This window comes from Phalacrocorax aristotelis, chromosome 29 (genome assembly GCF_949628215.1).
Source record: "Phalacrocorax aristotelis chromosome 29, bGulAri2.1, whole genome shotgun sequence".
NCBI classification, from domain to species: Eukaryota; Metazoa; Chordata; class Aves; order Suliformes; family Phalacrocoracidae; genus Phalacrocorax; species Phalacrocorax aristotelis.
In genome coordinates this window covers 912,376-936,259 of record NC_134304.1, presented here as the reverse complement: position 1 = coordinate 936,259, position 23,884 = coordinate 912,376, and the positions used below count along the sequence as shown (strand labels likewise).

At 50.7% G+C, this 23,884-nt stretch overlaps 1 long non-coding RNA gene across 1 annotated transcript in view; it reads left to right on the top strand.

Annotated features, from left to right (window-relative positions):
• The first annotated feature begins 1,358 nt into the window (after positions 1–1,358).
• LOC142048938 (uncharacterized) overlaps positions 1,359–23,884 on the top strand; it is a 497,607-nt gene continuing 475,081 nt past the window's right edge. Inside the window, exons 1-2 of the long non-coding RNA XR_012657563.1 lie at positions 1,359–1,654; positions 2,066–2,143. This is a non-coding gene — a long non-coding RNA (uncharacterized LOC142048938). The remainder of the gene's footprint in view (positions 1,655–2,065; positions 2,144–23,884) is intronic.

Here is a 23,884-nt window from a genome sequence, read left to right as displayed (position 1 = left end):
GTTTATCCCACCTGCACCATGTTGGTTCTGAAGTACCTGTTAAAGATTGGTGTGGGTTTTTGTAGTTTGCTGTGCTCTGCAGTGATGGGAGATGTTTTGCCTGAGTGATTTGCTATTCCAACGCTGGCCTTGAGCTATATCTGTTATTTGGGTCTTGCCCAGCCCTTAGAGCTTAATCTTTCTCCACAGAAGTACCATTTGTATAAATTGTCTTTAGCTGTAGACGCTTCCCTTTAGTAACTTGGTGTTGCTGCCAGAGTGTGGGCTTCAGAGGTAGCTGTGACCCCCTATGCTGTAAGGAGAACAGGTTCTCAGTGCAGAGTGGAAGGAGCACTCATAACCCTTTGTTTGCAGGAGAACACGTACGGCACAGGTAACGCCACGCGCTGTGTGTGCACGTGTAGGTGGCTGGCTGTACTGCTCTGTGGCACGGGGTAAGGACTCTGTCCGATGCCCGCCTTGGTCAGCGGGTGTAACACCCAGGCCGAGTGAGCTATGGTTCCTATCTTCCTTTTGAGAGTCCGTGAAGAAAGCAGTGCCATTAGAACAAGGGAATGAAATCTGCCTTGTCTTCCGGAGGCTTTTTCAGGAAGCATTGCAGACCTTGCCAAACACAGTTAATGGAAGGAGTGTGCATTTCCATGTGTAGGGAGCATCTCTTCCTAATGCGCCTATTTAATCTTGCAAATCGCTTCAGCTCTTCAGTTTTCTACAGGAAAATCTCAGGTGATGTACTGAAACGTGAACTCTTTGTGGAGCACCTCCAGAAGTGTGGGAACTGCCTGAAGGGCCTAGATATGTGGGTGAAATCCTGCAGAGGTGTGGTAAGGACAGGCGATCGGAAGGGAAGGACTGGAATAAGGAATACGAGGCTTTAAGTATAGAAAAACCTCAGTGTTTTCAAGTGCACTGTTCTGGTTACATCGTCAGTATATAGAAAACTAGCGTATAACTGATGAGCTCTGAAAGCCTGTATTGCTTGTAAGGTGAAAATATCAACGGTATGTTTGGTGGAGGAGCTTGAGAGTGAAGGTAGTTAAGAACTTAGTATTCCTCCATGTTCAAAAGAAACATGCCAGAAGTGAAGAAGACCTAAACGATGCGTGAAATCGACTAGAAGGCAATGGACAATAAGGAATCAAGTAGAAAAGCAAGGGAAAGGACAAATGGAAACTTCTAGCTGCTACTGAGCAGCTTTTGAAAATCTGCTTTTTCTCAGATCGCATCTTCCTAACGTGCGTGAGTAGACCCAAACTCAGAGTCTCGGTGCTTTTTCCCTGTTATTTATCTTGTCAATACCTCTGCATCCCTTTTTGTTGGTGACCTCGTAGGCATCGGAAACGCAAAGGGTTCTCCTTTTGCTCTGCTGTGAGATCCAAACCTGTCCTTAGTGCCATTTTGTTCAGGAAAAGAGCTACAGGAGAGGGATAGGAGATTATTCACGGCAAACGGATGAAACTTGTGTCAATCTCCAAAACGTTGATGGCTGACAGGAGTCTCTTTTTGCATTTTTCCCTTGATTTCCAGTGCAGAATGCGAGCCCTAACGGCTCAGGTAACGAGCAGCCTGCTGCAGTTTCCAGAGGTGACTGTTGAGGCATTTGGGGAAGATGAGAGAAGCCTAGATTCTGTGCTGCGTGGGAAGTTTTCCAGAGGTGAGCATTTTCCTTGACATTGGGTCTTGCTATAAAGTTGTTATTGCCTGGAGGTTCCCTGAAGCACAGGGTCACAGAATCAGCTGTGTCAGGTTGGTGCTGCTCAGGTGCATGAGGTTTTGAGAGATGAAAAAGGATGAACTATGAAGAAAATCTGAAAAATTCTACTCCTAAAGCATTAGTATCGTTCAACTTTGCAATGACAGGAGCCTGCACCAATCTTGAGCTATTAAAACACCATGCCGAGTCATTGAGCCCTCCTCGATTGCTGACGAAATGAAAGGCAGTCTTCAAAAAAGTCACAGTGTTGTTCTGGTCCGTTTTCACCTGTATCATCGTAACATCGCATGCAGAACTAGTTCTGCTACAACATTAGAGAGCCAAACCCCGCTGTTTTTTTTTCCTTTCTAGCCTGAGTGCAAACAGAAGGAAGAGGACAGCCCTGTTGAGCGCTGCCGCCAGATTTGCAAAGCATTTCCTGGGATGCGGGTGAGTGTCCAGTGAGAGCTGCTGAGAGTGGCTAAGCAGGTGAGGTGGCTGACTTTCTAGGTGATGTGAATGTAGAGCTGGGTGCCTATGCGGGTGTCGGGGCTTCTGTTAAGAACACGTAGAGTCTCTCTACCTGCCTGTAAGTGCAGTAACTGAGCTCATACTTCCTTCGGGTTGCAAGTAGTTCAGTGAAAGGAAATGTGTTAAGCTCTCTCTGTAATCAGCACGTGTAGAAGTTTAAATTCACTCCCGCAGCGCCCATTGGAAGGTAATTCCTTGCTGAAGTGCAAATCCCTGCCCAAAGGCGGCGTGTGTCAAGCCAAATGAGTAAACTAGAATGGAGTTGGCTTAGTTTTAGGAAAGGATGGGCTTAGCAGTATGCTTTAGGACTTGTATTCCCGTAGGTATTAGGATGCTTTCTAGCAAACTCAAGCTGAATATGGTATAAGGACTCTAGATCGCTAGACTGTAATCTTTACCCCAAGCAGTCAGAATTCTGCAGTGCAGGAACGTCCGGTAGAAATGCAAAATCATAAGGTGGTTGGTTTCAAGCTGTGTTGCTTGAGGGTTTCAGCTGGGGGATTTTCAGTCATGGACCAGAATTCGGTAAGCCTGTCTTCCTCTGTTAGGGTCTTCTCTTGAAGGGAAGGGGCAGCGCCTGTGATTCTCCAGTTGTTTTCAGTGCTCCCTTGGGAGTTTGCTTTAGGCAGCCTCCTCCCCTCTTCCAGGGAGAGATGGGCTGGCCTGGCTGGCGTGTGGTCCTCAGCTGGAGGCAGTGAGCGCTGTGCCGGGGGAGCGGCTCTCTGCACACCGTTTCAGTGGAGTCCGTGAGCAGCCTCCCACCGCCCGTGTGGTAAAGGAGTTTTCCTGGCGGAAGGGAACGGGGCTGCTGGTTGGCTTGGAAGAAGCAGAGGGAAGTGTTCTCTGCCTGTACGAGCCTGGAACGTCAGGAGTGGTTAAAGCAGTTGTTCTGCCAGGAAGGGCAGGTGCTTTTTCAGGGGAGAAACGAAGCTTTTCTGTTGCCAGGTGCTGCACAATGCCGTTTCGGGAACAGCTTTGGAGCGTCACTTTGTCGGGAGGTGTTTTCCCTGTATTGCGTCACCACGCCGTCACGGCAGAGTCTCCAGTCGAGAGCACCTTGATGTACAGTGGTGGGCTTAAAGGTACCGTTATCTTTGGAGTTTGCTGATAGTAAAACAAGGTTTCTGGTTTTATGGTAGAGCAGGCAGTTACCTAATTGTCCACTTCCACAAAAAGGCCTTGAAAGCTGTCTCTTTTTTTGGCCAGAGTGAAAAACAACCCGTCCCTGCCCCCCCTTTAAAGTGTCTGTAACATACGTGTCCGAAATGAATCATTTCCGTCAGAAATACTGTCTCGAACATCTCTCGGGCTTCCGTGGTTGTGCTGTAACAGACTTAGGCACATTCCCATGGGTCTCGGACTAGCAAGCAGGTGACTTTAGAGCAGACCACATTTTTCTGTTGACTTAGGCGAGGAAAAAAGAGCCTTTAGTGAGTTACCTGACAGGTTGTTAAAAGATTGCCTTTCAGCCTGAAGTCCTTGAGTCTCTGCTTATTGACTATTGTGCTCGTGTAGGTGGGATGCACTGGTGTAATGTTACTCATTTTTCCTGCCTTCTCTAATCTGTAGGCTTAAATGATGTCCCGTCCCCTCGCCTCCTAATCTGAATGTAGACAGGAGTCAGCGTAAGTTAATGGAAGATGGAGAGTCGGTCTGTTTTTATGACCTTAGAATGTGCAAGAAAGAAAGAGTGACTTAGTACTCGGCTCTCCAGAACGTGATTTGGTTGGACTCGGTAGAATCCAGGTGGGGTTTTGTTTGTCTGTAGCGCTACAGTGTGATTACTGGTAGGAAGCGTTTGTGCGGTGGTGATTTCTAAAGCGACGAGTTGGGTTGGTGCTCGACTGCGTTAGTTTGGCGATCATCTTGATAAATCTCAGAGGCTTAGGTGGAAAGGCAAGCTGTGTGCTGGCGTAGGTGTATAATCCGTGAGGAAATTCTGTTTGTGAAAAAGGACAGTTCCGTTAAGTTTTATTTCTGCCATCTAGGTAAGCTGGGGAGAGGAAATGGGAGGAGAGATAACGCCACGCCTTGACTCTGTGCCTACCGCAGTGATCTGAAATGGAATGTAGTTGTAACTCGCTGTTGTCTCAGGGGGGGTTTTCTGCACCAGGACCCAGGGGCTCACTTCTGAATGGGAAGAATATGAAGAAGCCCTGGGGGGGAAAGTTGCCTGTTGTGTGATAAAGGTTATGAGTGTTGGAATAAAGCCAAAGCTTCTCTGAGTTTTTGTTGTTGTGCCCTGACGAGTGCTCTTGAGTACGAGCGTGCTTGGTCCGTTGGTTTCCTTTTGCTTCCTGTCTTTTTGCCCTTATTGGATGAGTGAGACGAGCATGGACAGGGCACAGGTATTGCTCGTTGGGCTGTGAGCTTCCAAGTGGTGAGCGGGGGTCAGGGTGAGCGAAACCAAGGAGACAAATTGGCACTTGGCCACTGCCCCTGTGTTTTGAATTTATTCTGTAACCCCTCCTTCCAGATCTGGACGTGACATAACATGGGGTTTTAATCTGCCTGAATGTCTGATTGCCACACGGACTCTCTTTAAAAGCAAAACGCAGCTCTAGTCTTAACATCACTCTCTGCAGTTTTTGTCGCTCCTGTATGAAGGCTTTAAGGAGCACCTTAATTTCTGGACTCTTTTCCGTGTGGGTCTGTCTTCTGTGGGCAGCTAAGTTGTACAGGTTAACACTGACTTAGAGGGACTCTGGTGCAAGGTGTCAAGCCATCGGTGGATTAACACAGGGTATTTATAGTGGCTTGTGTGCCTGCCTTTTAGTGCAGGGGTAGCTGTGTGGTCATTCAGAGAGTAAAGGAATGGGATTAAAAACCCAAACTCAGAAGCGTAGAAAGAATTTGGTGGGGGGCATTTGTTTTCTTTTTCTTTTTTCATTTTCTTTCTCTTTTTTTTTTAAATTTTTCTGGGATCATCTCTTATTCCCTTTGGATACGCATGTGAAATGCAGCAGGAAACTGAAACCGTGAATGGAGTATTATTTGAATAGGATTCTTGTAAAAGTAAATCTGATTTTAGAACATGAATGTTATTCAATTGGTTTATAATGGTTGCACGTTTCAGAGGTATGGAACGGCATTTCACCAATTTTCCTGGTTTGTGCGAGGCAGAAGGGCGGCGTTCAGAGCCAGTGAGCTGAGGCAGGTTCTCTTTGTTCATTCCCAGAGCGAGTTGGCAGCAGCGTAGGAGAATAGGCAAAGGCAGCGCCTAGCGCAGTGGGAAAATGTTTGGTGTCAGGAGCTTCTGCATGGAAAATTGAAGTGTTAATACCGGGAAGCCTTTTTGGAAGAAGTCTAGAAAAAGGGGATCGGTTTTGTTGGTCCCTTCTTTGTTTTACTGTGAGGTAAAACTTTGTTGTTGATGTGAAGCTCTCTGTTGTCACTGTGTTGCATTTTGCAAGGAGGCTCAAGGACAGCCGGCGTTCTTTTGTGGTAGAGCTTTAGTGCAGGAGTCTTCCCGTGCTGGCGTCTCTGCTCTGGCAGTCAGTGCTGTCCTGGGAGGTGTTGCCGGTGCCGAAAGGTCTGTCTTCATAAAGGCCTTGTAACAAAGGCGCTCGCAGGCGGCTTCGCGTGTTAGAGAGCAGCGTGCGCTTCTCCTCAGCTGGAGGTAGCTTTTGTGGAACAAGCTGCTGTTCTTGTTGCCGTTGCTTTCGCCTGGCTTTTCAAATTGGTGTCCACGTTCGTGGAGGTGCTGGTGTGCATTTCACACTTTTTTGCTTTCCCTGGCTGCTCTTTTGATTCTAAATGAGGACTGGTGTAACTTTTCCCACGCTAGTATCTCCCTTCCACATATTCTAAACATCTTCCATTCCCGTGGCACCGGCGTGTCTCCCCTGCAACATGCCCGCTGCCTCGTCTGACGTAGAGCCACGATTCCCCCTAATACCTGTTTGGCAAAGGAGGCGTAGGCTGTATCCCAGTGCTGATGGGCTGTGAGCAGTGGGAGAGCGAGAGTGAGTTTTGTCTTTCTGACTTAAATCCTGCAAAATAAGGTGACGTTTCTTGCATACAACTGATTTTCTATGTTTTCTTCAAGGTAATGGTTCCTAAGTAGGAAATGGGGATTGGTAAGCTGTCATAATAGAATGCACCATGGAAGTTGAAGTGAACTCAGTTAACTAACTGTAGGAAATCCAGTAAACACAAGGCAGTAAGGGATTTTTGTACAGGGCATTTTTTAATCTCTTTTGTTGATATCATTGGAAACAATGATATCAGGAAACAAAGCCAGCTCTTTCTTGTTCTTTCCCCCCTTCAGTCAGTTACTTCCTGATGTGTTCTGGAAGCGTCTCCTTCCTCTTGGAGTGTTTATTCCGGAGGGTGACCAAAATGCACCGGCACAAGCCAGGGGCCTGCTTCTGCCCTAGCAACTACTCAGGTTCCCATGACATCAGAAGCAAGGAGACAGTGGGAGACAGTATTGAAAGCTTTACTGAAATCCAAAATGATGACATCAGCTGGTTCCCCCCGGTGCTCCATGGCCGGCGGCTGCTTTTCCAGGCACACGTGTTGCGGGGTCTGCTCTTGTCCAGGCAGGGTCACTTTGACCTTGCAAGAGTAAGGCCAGGTTTCAGCAAAGAGCGCCCATGAGTTGAGAGGACAGTTAAAACATCTTACAGCAGAAATCTCAGGAGAGTTTGGCCAGTAACTAACTCGGCACTCCAGAATGCCCTACCTGAAAATGCTTTGCGGCTAATAGCAGCCATCTAGCACAAGTTTGGCAAGACTTGCCCCCCGCCACCGACTCACCGTTTTCTCGTCCACCACAGACAGACTGCACAACAGAAAACCATCCCAAACAACATGGAGCCCAAGACCGCCACGGCGCCTTCTATGCAGTAGGAGCGGAAATCTTTTGGATCCATGGCATTAGTGTCCTTCTTGTCATCCACGCCTGGAGGAATGATTCTGTGTGTTAGTGTGTCCTGCACACTACTGCTCCTCTCACAGGAGGCCTGACATTGCCAGGAAATGTCCCCTCTCACTTTGTTAGCGTCTCTGAACCAGTGAACATCCTGGGGCTGCAACATTTCCTTGGCTTCAGGAGAAGCAAAGGAAACTCCCAAGGCCGTTGCAACTCAATGCACTCTGGAGCCTCTCTTACTCCTCTCAGCTTTGCTTACGCTCTGGCATGGCCATAATCCAGTTTTCCCCGTGACACAGGTTTGCTCCCCCTTCTTGGTGACCCTTCACACCTGCACACAATTCCTTTGCGCTCGCCCACCTTCGCTTTGCAAGGCTGGCTCGTGCCGCTGCCTGGAGGCTCACTCTGACCCTTTGGGAGCACTCATGAGGCCAGGTGGAGAGCACGTGGGGGAGCGCAGCTGTTTGACCCATCGCCCCTTTGAGTGAGACGGACAAAGCCCACCCCAGCATCAGGGAGTGCCACCCGCAGCTCTCCCTCCCCACAGGACCCACCCCCCGAGGGGACGGAGTCAGGCCCTCTCAGGAGACACCTGAACCTTGCTCTCCCCCTTGGCCTTTTCTCCAGCATGTGCACGCGGGCATGCCTCCAGTTTTCCGGAGCGTGTCCCACTTATGGCCCCTGCAAGACTGCTCAGTACCTGGGTTCTTTTGAATAACTTAATACATGCTGTGCATGCACGGTGGGCTTCCCCGGGGTCGGACAGCACTGCCAAGAATCCGAGAAAGGGAATGCCTCATATGCCAATCATTAAGGCTCAGGCACAGAGGATGCAGAAGGATGGTGTGGAGGTTCCCTCTGAGCCGTGGCCGATCTGTCAGGGCATCCCTTTGGCCCTCAGGTCACTGGAGGGATCCCCCTCTGTTGTGCCCAGGGCCTCTGGGGGGGACACACAGCAAGCTCTGGGATGCAGGTACTGATGGAGGGACATTGGATTAAGAGTCACGTTTGTCATCCCCTACTGACCGTGGCTCAGGTGGCCTCGTTCCCAAAATGGCAGAGTTCTGAAATTCCTGTGAAGGGGCGCGGCGGGCGGTGAGCATCTCCCTGCATCCACAGAGGGTTAGGAGCGAGTGTGTCTGTGGCACACTGAGGGCAATAACCTCCACACCCCAGAGATAAGAGTCATCCTCAGAGAGGTGCTCCTGCCTTCTTTTAGAGCAGTCGCTCCGTACTCCTAATTTGGCTGCTGACACGATGTGCAGCAGCAAGCGCCCAGGGAAGAGCCTGCAGACACCAGGGGATTTGGACTTATGACACCAAAGGACAGCAATTACCTGGCACCACCTTTGAGTTAATTGCCCCTCGTTTGTCCTCAGAGACCGGCACCATGTGACCGCCTCCTTCCTGAAGCACCTCCTTCTCCACAGTCTCACGGTCCAGCTCTTTAGAAAGAAAGCGAGTCAGTGTAACTAGACATAACTAGACAGCAAACCCTGACCTGCTGAACGCCTAGGAGATTGCATGTGATCTTGATCTCATTCCACTGAGTGCGTTTCCGGCAAACTGCAGGGTGATGGTAGGTGACTCCCTTCAGAGAGGGCAGGACGATGCCGTGGCAAGTTCAGCAAGGGAAAGAGCCCTTCAGGAAAGCAGGTCCCATCATGGCACCTTCATCACCCAGTAAGGCTATCAGACACACATGGTGAGCTGAACCGCGAGCTCTTGCAGCCATCTTCTGGGCACTTTCACAAGTGGCAGTGGAGAGCCCACAGACCCCCAAGACAAGAGGAAAACCACAACCAAGTTCTCTAAAACACAACTGGAACTAGACAGCTAAACCACAATTTCCTTTGCGCTCCCCCACCTTCGCTTTGCAAGGCTGGCTCGTGCCGCTGCCTGGAGGCTCACTCTGACCCTTTGGGAGCACTCATGAGGGCAGGTGGAGAGCAAGTGGGGGAGCACAGCTGTTTGACCCATCGCCCCTTTGAGTGAGACGGACAAAGCCCACCCCAGCATCAGGGAGTGCCACCCGCAGCTCTCCCTCCCCACAGGACCCACCCCCCGAAGGGACGGAGTCAGGCCCTCTCAGGAGACACCTGAACCTTGCTCTCCCCCTTGGCCTTTTCTCCAGCATGTGCACGCGGGCATGCCTCCAGTTTTCCGGAGCGTGTCCCACTTATGGCCCCTGCAAGACTGCTCAGTACCTGGGTTCTTTTGAAAGAGGTCGTATATGCTGGCGTGGTGGGCTTCCCCGGGGTCGGACAGCGCTGCCAAAAGGAGAGACGGGTAAAGCCTTCTTTTAGAACACTTGCTCTCTACTAAGAGTTTGGCTGCTGACACGATGTGCAGTAGTGGGCACCAGGGGAGGACCCTGCAGACCCCCAGTGGTTTTGATATGTGACCCTGGAGGATTGGGGGACAGGATTACCTGGCATGCCTGTTGATTGAATCGCTGCTGGATTTTCATCGGAGCCTGGCACCGTGGGACTGCCTCCTTCCTGAAGCTCTTCGTTCTGCACAGTCTGGTGGTCCATCTCTTTAGAAAGAAGGATGGTCTGTTTAATGAGGAGTAACTGTTCCTCATCAGGAACATGGTATCTTCAGGAAGCAAAAGACGTTAACACTTAGAAACAAAGCCTGGGCGTTTGGGGGTGCAGCTCATCTCTAGTGCAAGCAATGTGCCGTTCACAGAGAAAAATGTCAGCACTAGGCACTTCCCAGTTTACCAGTACACAGCAAAACCTGACGTGCTGAGAGACTAGGAGATTGCATGTCATCGTCTTGTTTGTACTTAGGTTTGCCTATTTCACCTTTATACTTTGCTCTTTGAGGAGCTTAACAGAAAGTATCCCGTTCAATTTCTCTCTGATCAAATACTGAAAAGGAGTGCTTAGTCTGTGAAGTCAGCCAAGACTGACGACTCACCCCTGGGGTGCCAGGTGAACTCCAGCGCAGGACCCAGCCGAGGAGTCAGAGCCATATCTGCAGCCAAACAGCCATGAGAAGTTTTCATCCTACGCTGGGGTATCCGCCATCATAACCGAATGGGGGAGCATAGGTGGGGATCGCCTAATGACACGGCACGCACACGCAGGTCTGTGCTCTCACACCCGCAGGAGATGCCTCTCTCACACTTGGGCTTTGAGCTGGCAGCTCTCAAAGGAAGTCAAAAGCCACGACGTACCCATGCTGCGATCTCCCTGCGCGTCAGCCCTGGAAGCCAGCAGGAAAGCTGGATGTCCATTGCCTCCAGCCACGTCTGTAAACAAACAGAACAGAGCAGCTCCTGTGAAATATTTCCATACACTTTTTCGGATACTTCTTCATTCACGGATGCAGTGAATGTAGTTGAAACGCGGGATTGCTGCATGGCACTCTTCTCTCCCTTCCACTCAGGGGCATCGTGCAGACAGTTCCTGGGTGCCTGGACCACGGTGATCCAATAGCAACCATGCATGGATCTGTCGGGAGAAAGGATTCCCTGGAGCTCACACCAGCTCTGAACTCAGCCCCAGAGAGCCCGCGGGCTTTGCAGCAGGCACTGGAAGCAGCACAGGCTCGCAGGGTCTGGCAAAGACAGCTTTGCAAGGCAGAGAGTCCCAGGGCACATCACCGAGCCCGAGCTGTGCCGTCTCTGCTCTTCTGCATGTCTGAGCATTGGCCAAGAAATGATTAAGGAAAATTTCACATGACCAGCGTAGTCAAACCTAACTACTCATTCCGTCAAGTGACATACCTGTGGGATCACCCTGGGGCTCCTGGACAGCATCTTCCTGAGAGGCCTGGTGGCCGTGGCCTGGAGGCAGAGCTGTAATCAAGCAGAGCATTGCAGGGCTAAAGCAGGAATGCTCCCGTCTTCCTGAGCGGACATCAACCCAGGACAGACGTCCCCAGGGCTGAAAGCCGGACCCAGCTGGGGAGCGGCAGAGGCATGGCTCGGGGCACAGCTGTGACCAGCCGGGCGTAGAAGCACTCCCGCAGGCTATTCCCTTGGCCGGCCATGCAGCTCTGGCCCCGATAGTCAGGCTGCAGGAAGGCTGCAGCGGGACTGGGCGGCGCAGGGCCGGCTCTAGGGATGGTTTCTCACCCCGCGACACGGCTCCCGGCCCCACCATTCCCTGGAAAATCCCCCTGCAGTGGCCGCGGCCCCCTGTGCCTCCCCACAGCACGACTGCCTCCCACTTGCCCGTGGAGCTGGCCACAGCTCCCCTGGCTCAGCCCAGCCCTGCTGCTCTCCCAGCCTTGCCCCACCGCAGCCCCGGCCCTGCTACCGCCCCAAGGTGCGCTGGGCGCTGCTCCACGCTGCCCAGGACTGGGTGCCTGTCCTCGCCTGTCACCTACCTAATCCCCGTGCTCGCCACGGAGCAGCCCAGTCCTCCCGGGCTTGCAGGGCCACCAGGAGGAGGAGAATAAGGAGGTGGTTGGGGGCCACGGTCCCCCGCACCTGCACCATGCTGCTGCTGCAACTGCAACTGCTGCTGCTGCTGCTGCTGCTGCTGCTGCAGGCACTGCCTGAGCTGTACCCGTGGCACAGCCCAGGACATCACGGCATGGCCCAGAAGGGTCTGTGACCTCACAGTCCGGCCTCCCCAGCCACACCCCTCCTCCAAGCACTGACCCCCTGGAACGCCCCACCCCCACAGGTCACCTAGGGAATCATAGAATCATAGAATGATTAAGGTTGGAAAAGGCCTCTAGGATCACCAAGTCCAACCGCCAACCCAACACTACCATGTCTCCTAAGCTATGCCCTGAAGGCGGGGCTCCTGGGGGGGTACGGGAACTAAGCGGAGTGGGTTAGCCCCAGTCAGCAGCTAAACACCACGCAGCTGCTGGCTCACTGCCCCCACCCCTGTGGGATGGGGGAGAGCGTCAGAAGGGCCAAACTAAGAAAACCCGTGGGTTGAGATCAGAACAGTTTAATGATTAAAATGGGTTTGCCTTTGCCTGAGGCAGGAATAACCCAGACTGATTTCCCCAGCATATTTTCTTACGTGCACTACAGGGACTTTATCCCCTTCCACAGTAGGTCAGAGTTCTGACTCGGCAGGGCCACCGCCATCGGCAGATCCCCTAGCTCTGATCTGAGAAACCCCCTGGCAGGGAGCGAGTGCGATGACCCACCGTGGGACGGTTCTGCCAGGGATGCTGAAAGGTCCTGAGTGCTGCAGGGGGATTTCTGAGATGCAGCAGCAAATCTCACCGCTAAAGGAGACCCATCCTCCCCGGGTGGCATCCTTGCTGGCTCTCCGTCAGCCTGTCGCTGGCTGTTTGGGGCCCCGGCTGGTGGGACCCGTAGGGCACGTTAGGAAAATTCCCTTCTGTAATTATGGAATCAACCAGTCTTTAGAGTAGGGAAGCGTGTTAACTGTGTTGGTAGCTGTCTATCTCATGAGTTGACGTGATACACTGTAATGTGATGAGGTAGTGGAGTTTTCCTGGAGACTTTGCTCTTCTTGATGCTGAAGTAAAAGAAGGGAGCCCAGTAAAAACAAAACAAACAAAAAACACAAACACCCCGGCCCTGGCAAGGAGGGCTTTGCATGCAGGAAGCTTAGAGGTGCCCATGAAGCCTAAAGGATACCCGAGGTGAAGCAAGATAATGGCAGCGCCCTAGCCCCTCTGCCGTGTCTTTGAAACCTTCCCAGCATCGTCTGGCGTCACAGATCCGTCACTTGAGGAGGGCTGATTGCAGGGACACCTGGATCAATAGGCAAGCAGCAAGAGCGCTTGAAAAGTAGAGTTGCTGTGCAGTGTTTGTCTGTGTTTAGTGCCGGGTAGCAGGGTGCTAGCGATTGGTCACGTCGCCTTGTAGCTGAGTAGCGGAGGGGTATAGGAACCCTGTGTGAAGGCCCCTGCGGGGGTGCCCCACTAGCCTCTCGCCTGGGTTGGCAGAGGCCAGGCGGGAAGTTTTTGTGAGAGCGCCTTGGGGCTCAGCTGTGAGCAGGGGCTTTTGCTGGGTAAGGTCCAGGCAGCGCCGGAGGAGGCCGTAGGTGGGTCCGAGCGAGCTGGGTGGCTGGTGCGGCTGCGGCTCCGGGACCTGGGTGTGCGAGCCCCAGCCAGCGATGACCGCTCGCCGGCCAGGTGTGAGCTGAGATTCTGCGCTCAGCCAGTCCCTGCCTGGCCCCCCGGGGCGGCTGCAGCTCCTTCCCTGGTCCAGATCCAGCTCGCCAGCAGTGATGCTGGCGCTGGGGCAGTGATGGTGATGCTGGTCCCGGGGCAGCGATGGAGGGCTGCGTCATCCTGGCGCTGATGCTAATCAGTGTGGTTCCTCCCAGGGGCGCCCACCACCCCGAGCGAGGCCCCATCTACCCATCCTCTCAGCAGCCATCCCCAGCCCAGGTCACCCCCCAGCTCCCCTCCCACTGAGCAAATGGCGGCAGGCAGAGAGAGGCGCTGCAAAGCCAACACCCAACTCTTTTAATGAATTAGGCAAGAAGCAGGGATGTGGGGGAGGGCTGGGGTTGGAGCAGGTGGGTGCAGGCCTCCGTAGCTCCTCTGCGCAGGGATGCAATGGGGGATGGTGCTGGACCGGTGTGTCACAGGTAGCCGTACTCATCTGCTATCCGCATGTCGGTCTCCCTCTGCACAAAAAACTGCAGCTGGCCCAGGGACGTCTGCAGGGCCGCCCGCTCCCGCTCCTCCTGGGCCAGCCTCTTCATGCGCTCCCGCTGGGGCCGCTGCTGGGCTGTGATGGGCACGGATGCCTCCTGCTCCTCCAGTGGGGTGGGTTGAGCTCTGAGGACCCACCGGGGCCTGAGGGGTAACAGGGAGTCGGCGGGAGGGTGCAGTGGCGTGTGCCGCTGCTGCGGCAGCCTCTCCCGTGGTGTTTGGCCCCCTGTTGCTGATGGGGGCAGGCGGCTCGGCTGCTGGGGTTTGGTGGTAGCCCTGGTGCATGCCTCACTGCTCAATGTCACCGCTGGTGTCGCATCCTTCTTGCCTTCAGTGGGGCACTTGGAGGCAGCCGGCACAGCGCTGGGTCTCAGAGCTGCCCGCAGGGAACTGGGGACCCTGCGGGGCACGCTGGGGCCGGCTTGGGGCTCCGGGTCGAGCGGTTGGCGCACCGGCCCCACCACCTTCACTCTGCGCCCCAGCGGGTGTAAACTGTGGATCGAGTTGAGCAAGTGTGCCTTCAGGTCGGTGCGGGGCGTCCTCAGCCCCTGCGCTGTTTTGGCCGGGAGGTCTTTGTGTGGCAGCTTGTCCTGGGGTGGCATGTCGCGGGGATCCATGCTGCGTGCCTTCTTGCTGAGCGGCGGGTCGGGTGGGTGAGCGGGCAGCGGGCGTGGGGCGCTTTGTCCCCCGGCCTCCCCGGGGCTTCTGGGTCGGTCGAGCACCGAGGCGGGCACGTTGGTGTCCTCAGGTGCCCTGCGCTTGCTGCCGCCTGCTTGTTGCCCACTGCTGCCTGCCTGCTGCCCAGGTGTGAGGGGGCCAGTGTGGGCAGGGACACGCAGCGGGCAGGAGCCAGTGGGGTACAGGGGTTTGTGCTGCACCACGACACTCGGTCCGAGTCCCTTTGGCTGGCGGGACACCAGCGTCCCCGGCAGCGCCTGCTGTCCCCGGCCGTAGGCAGGGGGACAGGGAGCAGCCATGGTGGGGAGCTGCAGCCCATGAGAGAGCTGCAGCACGGGTGGAAGAGGCACTCCACGAGGGAGCTGCAGCACCTGTCCTGCAGCCCCCAGGGGCCCTGGCACCCCCTGACAGACGGTGGCCTGGGCCAGCTGGTGGGTGACGTTGTGGAGCTGGGCAGGCTTAGCGCACACCGCCAGCCCCGGGGCAGAGGGCAGCATGCGGGCGCTGACCGGTGGCGGCATGGCCGGGGTGGTGAAGCTCGCGCCACGCACCTCCGATGCCATCGGCAGCCGTAGAGGGAACCTTTCTGTTGGGGGAAGCAGCGAGGGGTGGTTGGGTGAGGTATTGGTGGTCAGAGCCGGTTTGGGGGTTACCCGGAGGGCAAGAGCACCACGAGGAGCGGGAGCCTGCTGCTGTACCTGCCATGGCCCTTGGTCAGTGTGGGGTTTGTTTGGGGCAAAGGGTGTTCTGGGGTTCTGTCCCCATGGCGATCATTCCGCCAGCACCCGCCTCAGCCAGCCTTGCCAGGGTTGGATTTTTCACGCCTCAACAACTGCCCATCTCAAGGATTTCCCATCGCGCTGAGGATGTCCTGGCCTCAGTGCTGATTTCCCACCTGATGAGGGTTTCCCATCCCCAAAATTATTTCTCATCCCTACGATGGCTCCTCATGCCAACAGTGATTTCTCAGCCCCGTGAGGGTTTCCTATCGCAATGGTTTCCCATCCCCATGATTTCCCTTCCCAAGGAAGATTTTTACAGGGAGGTGAATTTCCTGCCCGAGGGGAAGGGATGCAGGTGGTGTGGGTGGCCCTGCGATGCCAACATGTGTGAGGTGCCCCATCCCGCCCCAGTGGTGGGGATGGGGCACTTCTGGTGGGTTGGTTTTGTGCTCGCCCTCTCTACCCCAGGGGGGTGGAAAAATGCCGCTGCCAACGCTGGTGGACAGCCGGTGGTGCCGGTACCGGTACCGTGTGGCCATGCTGGGGAGCTGTCAGAAAAATCTGGCAACTGGCCCGTGCCGGCCGAGGAGAGAGGCTGGGGCGCAAAGTATGGCGTTACAGAGGAGTTCTGGCATTCCTGCACACGGGCTGTCCCATTCACACTGGGGCACCTCAAATGCGGGCTTTTCTAGCTTCCCATGCTCTGCCGGGGGCACAAGAAGCCAGGAGGGGAGGGGGCACAGCTAAGAGAGCGGCTTCACACTGGCCAAAGGGATATTCCATATCATGTAACGTCATGCCCAGTATACTACCTGGGAGGAGCTGGCTGGGGGAGGGAGGCAGCAATCGCGGCTCGGGGACGGGCAGCGTCGGTCGGCGGGTGGTGAGCGGGTGTATCGTTTGTATTTCTGTGGGTTTTTTCCTTTTTTTTTCCCTTTTCTATTTTATTATATTATCATTATTGTCATTATTATCATTATCATTATTATAATTATTATTTTATTGTAATTATTAAACTGTGCGTATCTCAACCCACAAGTTCTTTTGCTCTTCCAATTCCCTTCCCCATCCCACAGGGGTGGGGGGAGTGAGCGAGCGGCTGCGTGGTGTTGAGTTGCCAACTGAGGCTGAACCACGACACCAACACAATTTGGTCAGTCACTACTTCATGCACACGCGCGCTGCTGTTCTGCAAAGCAAGTCTAATTCTGTAGTGTCGTCACCCACCTGCGTGTTTCTTGATCTAGGCATCACCAGAGTCAGGCTTGCTGCAGTTCCTGAGCTGCGACGCCAGCAGACGGGAGGGTTTTGCAGAGGTGTCGGAGGGGCTGGGATGCTGGTGTGGCCTGGGTAGTGCAGGGGTATCCTTTCTTCTTCAGGGTATGGGCTGTCCTTCTCCTCCTTGCAATGAGCCGGGGTCCTTTAGTCGTGCGACAATCACTGCAGCCACTCAAACCCTCACGACAAGAGTTGCAGCTGAATCAGAGGATCAACCCGTGCCAGTATTGATACAAAAATTCTCAGATACTATCCTTCAAAGTGTGAACCTCCCCGTAAGGGGAAGCAGAGTATCCAGAAAGGTCCCAAAATAAATCTCAAGAGCAACAGAGTCACTATTAAGCAGGCATTCTTTATTACAGCGCTGGGCAGCACTGGGGATTGCTCCACCATAAGTGCTCCAGTGATTCGGTAAACTGCCAAAGATTATATGCTATAAAGTCATACATAGTCATAAGGCTCCCGAGGATTCCTTTAACATATGTAAAAGTTCAATCTGCATGCATAGTTGTCTTTTTAGTGGTCTTCAGGGGTCCTCCTGTGGTCTCTGATGGTCTTCCTCACCTGTCCGCTGGTTGAACTTTGGGTTTCCTTTGCCCATGTAGTCATTGAATTAGGTCCTCAGTCCTTTAGCCTTGGACCGTCACAAGGGGCTGATTTAAACCAGTTCCTCGAGTGCTTCTCTCGGCACTGATGTCCCGAGCCTATGTTATCAATGAATTTACGAGCTTATTCACCATCTTTTTAATCCTATCTGGCACCCAGTTGCATTCCTCAAATCCCTGAAACTATCTTTGCAAGGGGGGAAACCACAAGAGAACAAGGATGCTTACAATAAGGTCTGAGACAGGGACCGTCAGGGGTTTAGTCCTTTCATTCCCCCCTTTTCTTTAAACTTTGTAAATTGCTTTACAGAGGTTCTAAATTTTCATGTTTCCTTACCTTAGGCAAAGCCCAAACTCTTATGGCCAATTTCTTTAGCTTATAGCACAACCAGTAATTGAGGACTGTTAGTATAATAACAAATGCTAACAATATCAAAAGCGGGCGAACGAAAATATTCAAAGTTTTCTCTGCAGAGGGTGGGTACCCCGAAAAGATATCCCACCAATGATGGGCAGTATCAGATCCAATTGGACTAGACAGTCCCAACAAGCTTGTCTCCAGTTATTATTGTTTTAATCATAGATTCAGCTAATGTCTTGTTTTGTTTTCCTAAATGTTCTTGAAGTTTCTGTGATTGATTCAAGATTTCATTTAATTTCTTCAGAGATAGACTTGCAGGGCTTAAATTTAAGCTCTCGTAATGCCAAAACATTGCTACTTGTTCTTCTGTATATGCAAAAAATGACTATGATTGTCCATGCCAAGTTAAATGGGTTATGTTCTTGAGGCATCCTATGAATGGGGTGGTTACGTGGTATTCTTCAAGTCCTGATCGACTGTTAGTTACGAAACACACAGATCTGGCATTAACCTCTACAAACATTTCGAACACATTCGGAGGCAGGATCGTCCATTTACAATCGTTAACAGAGTGTTCTAATAAGCAGGGTTCATATACTCGAGACTGTTGTCCACACAAGATGCCATCAGAGGTGGTTTCACAAAGATCGAGATCATATGTTTTGTTATTGTTTCCAATAGACTTCCCCTGGAATTCTGGTAACCAATATTCTGGTCTCCCTTGACTCGAAAAGAGGGTTGGCAGAGTTAAATGTTTACACATTACTTCGGGGTCAGTTATATTAGCGTATACTAATTTTCCTGCACACCATCTATCATAACACTGCACACATTGTGAGTAGGCTTTTAGCCAGTGTCTAGGTAAAACCCATTGTCCAAATCGTTTCCTCCACATAGACTCATTATCACTCATCAAGTAGGACTGCACCTTATTCTTTTGTTCCAATTGCCACATGACTGGTAGGGTACAGGCAGTCCAGTCCACAAATTTTGTCAAATTCTTAAGGGATTGTATCTGGGCAATTATCCTCTTATCAAAGAGATATAAGGACTCCTTATCATATTTTAAATTCTGTATCTGAGGATTAAAGGTGGTTGGCATCCATTCAGCCTGAATCTTGATTGCTCGGGCTACATCAACTCCTGCAGTTCCAACCTTACTCCTTAAAGTTTCCAGATCTACTGAATTTAGCAGTCCTAACCCAGTTCCTGCGCCTCCAAGTAAAATGTCGTACCAAGCTCGTTTTACTTTGCAGGGAGGGGTGGCTGGGAAGGCTATGTTAAAGAACAACGTATGCTTTTGCCTTCTCTTTGCCACATTCCTACAAGTGGATGGTAATCTAATCAGCTGGTCCCGATTCACTGCAGGTGGTGGATTCAACAATGTTAAGGAGGCCGCCACCCCAGCAGCTCTATTAATGCTTCCATGTGTACACATTAGTGTATCCCAGTTACCAGTTTTCCAAGTATGTGTCTCATTCATGGGGTCTCCTTTTGAAGAAGGCACTTCTTCATCTGCAGTGGAGGCCCTATCCCTTTGACTGCACAACATCGTAAGGCAACATTCGTTATCAAAGTGACATTTGTCAAATTGGAGCATAATACAAAGGTCATTCCATGCCACCCCGTCAATTTATCACTCCTAGTATAGGGTTCCCACAAAGAGCAGTTTTCAGCAAACTGACCTAATGTATTGGTGTTCTTTCCCCAAATCCACCAGAGACGATCAACAGATTTGCTTCTTTTCTTCAGGGGCCAACTGGGAGTAAATGCACTTATTAACTCAAGACAAAAACATAGCAATATTAATGTTAGTTTCGGGTCAGCCTTATAGATGTGGGTCCTACGGGTTGGGACTTCCGTGGTCCATCAGGTGCCTTTTTAATTCTTGAGTAGTGGATCCAAGCAGCGTGCCTCTCAAGCTTGACCGCAGTGTAAGTCGTGAGCAGAACTTGAAAAGGGCTGCTCCACTTCTCTTCGAGAGGATCACCTGAACTGTTTTGAACATAAACCCAATCTCCAGGTTTGAACAACTGCACTGGGGAATCTAACCCCCATGCTCTGGTAGGCATCACTAATCCATTTACTTCTTGTAATTGTTTTCCCAATGCAGTCAGATATTGTTGTAGATTAATCTCCCCTACCTGGGTGGGATCTTGTCCTTGATATCTAGTTTGAAAGGGTCTCTCATATAGAATTTCAAAAGGACTCAGTTTTTCCTTAGTTCTTGGCTTGACTCGGAGCCTTAGTAACACAATAGGGAAGGTTTGAGCCCACCTTAAATTCATCTCCTGGCAAATTTTACTCAGTTGTGTCTTTATTACATGATTCATCTTTTCTACTTGCCCACTTGCTTGCGGGCGATAAGTTGTGTGTAATTTCCAATTCATTTCTAAAAATTTACTAACTTGTTGAACTACTTGTGACACAAAGCGTGGTCCCCTATCAGAGGAGATCACGTCTGGCACGCCAAATCTGGGAATAATTTCTCTCCATAGGATTTTTGTTACTTCTCGGGCTTTATTTGTTCTGCAGGGGAAAGCTTCAGGGCATCCGGAAAAGGTATCAGTTACTACTAATAGATATCTGTGCCCCCCTTTTCTGGGGAGTTCCGTAAAGTCTATCTGCCAGTTCTGGCCTGGAACGTTCCCTTTACCAATACTTCCAAATTTCACCCGAGTCTCTACCTTTGGATTATTCTTTAAGCATATTTCACATCCATCAACTATAGTTTTGAGAGTTTGAAACAAATGTCTGGCTGTCATTTGCTTGGTGAGGGAACTGTACAAAGCTTCAGTTCCCCAATGAGTTTGGTCATGTTCTGTTTTTATTAATTTCCATAATATTCTAAAGGGAACTACTATTTTGTTATCTTTTAACATTGCCCATCCCGTCGGGCCAATTTCAGCCTTTAAATCGGTAATTAACTTCTGATCCTTTTCATCCTATTCAACTATCTCAGGTAGCGGCAGAGATTTTTCAGGCATTAAGCCTAATACCTCACCTTGTTCCGCAGCTTGCCTTGCCTCATGATCAGCCGATTTATTTCCCACTGCCCTGCCAGTGTTACCTTTCTGATGTCCTTTGCAGTGCATAACCGCCACTGCCGACGGGAGGTGTGCAGCATCTAGAAGTCGCAAAATTACATCAGCATGTTTTGTGACTTTCCCTTGAGCGGTTAAAAGTCCTCGCTCCTTCCAAATTGCCCCATGGGCATGAACTACCCCAAAGGCATATTTTGAGTCTGTCCAGATATTTACTCGCAAAGCTTCAGCAAGCTCTAATGCTCTTACTAAAGCGATTATTTCGGCCCGTTGTGCAGGTGTGCCCTTAGGGAGTGACTTTGCTTCCACTACTTGGTCTGTGGTGGTGACAGCATATCCTGCCATTCCAACTCCATTCTTTACAAGACTGCTCCCGTCAATATACCAAGTGTGGTCAGCTTCTTCCAGCGGCTCCTCCTTCAAGCCGGGCCTACTCGCATGCACAGTCTCAATGGTTTCTATGCAGTCATGCGCGACAGTCTCCATTTCCTGTTTGTCCGTTAAAAAGGAAGCAGGATTGATAATAGGAGATGTGACAATTTCTATATCATCCTGTTCCATCAAAACTGATTGATATTTCAGGACTCTTGATGGCGAGAGCCAGTGTCCCCCTTTTTCTTCTAAAACGGAGGTTACAGTGTGGGAAGTGTGCACAATCCCCTTCTGTCCCAATGTGAATTTTCGGGCTTCTTGGATAATCAAGACAACGGCAGCTACTGCCCGAAGGCATCCTGGCCATCCTTTGCTTCCTTCATCCAATTGTTTGGAGAAGGATGCTACAGCTCGTTTATAAGGACCCAATCTCTGGGCCAAAATTCCCAAAGCCACTCCTTGCCTTTCATACGAGAACAGCCAAAAGGGCTTAGTTACATCGGGCAGGCCCAAAGCTGGAGCCCTCATTAGTTCCAATTTCAGTTCTTTGAATGCCCGCCTGGCTTCATCAGTCCGTATTCATTGTGTCAGGCTATTTTTCAACAGTTCACACAGAGGTTTAACCAGAAGTCCGTAATTATAGATCCAGAATCGGCACCAACCTGTCATTCCCAGAAAGGTTCGAAGTTCTTTTACCGTGGTCGGTTCTGGAGTCCTGCAAGTGGCTTCTTTCTGAGCTGTCAGTCCCGAGCTGTGTCTGTCCCTTAGAAGTCACAAATCCCAAGTATATTACTTCTTTCTTCAAGATCTGGGCTTTCTGTAACGAGACTCGATAACCACTTAGTCCAAGAAAGTTTAACAAACTCACAGTCCATTCTTTACATTCTTCAACCCTTTCTGTGGCTATCAAAATATCATCTACGTATTGTAAAAGAGTACCGTTTCCTGGAGGTCTTTCCCAGGCCTCTAATTCTTCAGCTAATTGATTTCCAAAGATCGTGGGGCTGTGTTTAAATCCTTGAGGTAACACTGTCCAGGTTAGTTGGGTGTTTGGTCCCGAATCAGGGTTTTCCCATTCAAAGGCAAATAAACTGTGGCTTTCAGGGGCCAAGGTGAGGCAAAAGAATGCATCTTTCAGGTCTAATACTGTGAACCATTCATAGGTTTCTTTTAAATTAGTTAGTAAGGTGTATGGGTTCGCCACTACCGGGTATATATCTTCAACTCACTCATTTATTGCGCGCAGGTCTTGTACCAATCGATATGTTTTGCCATCAGGCTTTTTGATAGGCAAAACAGGAGTGTTATACTCTGAAGAGCATTCAATCAATACTCCAAATCTTATGAATTCTTCTATGATGTGTTGCTGTACGCTTCTATGGGAGAACTTATCTTGGGCCACATATCTCCGGGACACAGGGCTCTACCCACCCTGGGGACAGTGATGCACAGATATCAATATGATGGATATAAAATGTCCGTTTATTTAGCTGCGTCACACGCTTATACAGCTCTTGCGCTTCCTGTTCCTGCCACTCCTATGGGAAGGAGTCTATCTTTCCGTCACACCCCGTGATCTTCCGGTCGCCGATCCCTGTCTATTCCCCTACAATGATGCTTTTCGCTCCTCGCCTGTCCCCTAATTTCAGGGGATATTGCTTTACCTTGACAGGTTGTGCCCCCTCTTTGAGTTTAACAACAACCAATTCTGCATTTTTGGCCTTTCCAGGCATTCCCGAGGCCCATACTCCTGGATATACCCGGTCTTTTATGTCTTGTGTAATTTCCTCTCCCCTAACCTGTGGTTCAGTGAGGGTCAAACTTAAAATGTCAATGTGGTTTTCTTCTGGTATTTTAAATTCAATTTCCCCATCATTAAATTTTATTTCAGCATTCAATTGTTCTAGTAAGTCTCTTCCCAAAAGTGGTCTAGGAGCTTCAGGCAGGTAGAGAAACTTGTGAATCCCTACACTCTTCCCAATTTTGAAGTTCAAGGGTTTCAAAGAGAAAGCTTTCTCGACCTGTCCGGGTGCTCCTGTTACCGAAAAACACGGTACAATCAGAAACAACTCTTTAACACCAAGTCAGTAGTAAAGAGCAGTCATTCTTTATTCCCAGCGCCAGCTGCACGGGGGATCGCTCCTCCTAACGTGCGTACCTTACACACCTTTCCCATAGGATTTAGAGATCAAAAATGTACATATTCATACATATTCATTATTGTCCTTTCTATTGATTGGTACAAACTTGCTCGTTCCCTATGTAAATTACTGCGCAGGCTCGGTTGTCCTCTTCCATTGTTCTCTTTTGAGTAGGTGGTGTTACTTGGGTCGGTGGTCCCTGAGTCGGTGGTCGCGATCTCCCCCTGCCGGAATTACCTTTTACCTACTTGGCTCTTAATCTTGGCAGTCCTGGCCAGTTTTCTCAGTCCGCTACACGGAACCACATTTTGTCATCCTTTTCTGACAGAAACACATTGTCTGTTGTTTTGTTTGCATTAATGCTTACCTGGGGACTAAAATACAGGTCAAAGACTACACTGATTGGTGTACTCCCTGTCCCCAGACTTAGCGTCCAGTTGGGTAGGGCTGTACAAGGAGTAGAGCAACATCCGTGGTTGGTTAATTCCATCGCTCTGGTTACATTTCCCCCCTTTGGAAGTTTTGAGGTAATCATCTTTTCAATGCTTCCATCTTAGATCAATAATATTCCACTATATCAGTTTAGTGTTTGGTTCATCCTCTCAAATTTCTTACTTGATTGTGGTCTCCAGGGCGTACGCAGGTCCCATTTTATGCTCAAAATTTTACTGATTTGTTGAACTACATCTGCAAAAAAATGTGGTCCTCTATCAGAGGACATTCCCATTGGCACTCTAAATCTTGGTATTATTTTTTCAGCAATATCTTAACTATTTCTCTGGCTTTGTTGGTGCAGCAATAGAAGGCTTCTGGCCATCCAGAAAATTGGCCAGTCAGCACTAACAAATACTTAGATCTATTTTGTCTGGGTAACTCAGAAAACTTAATTTGCTAATAATCTTTGGGAGAATTTCTTTGTTTTGTTTTTCTTAAAGGTGGTTTCTTTTGGTTCAGGGGATTATTTCTAG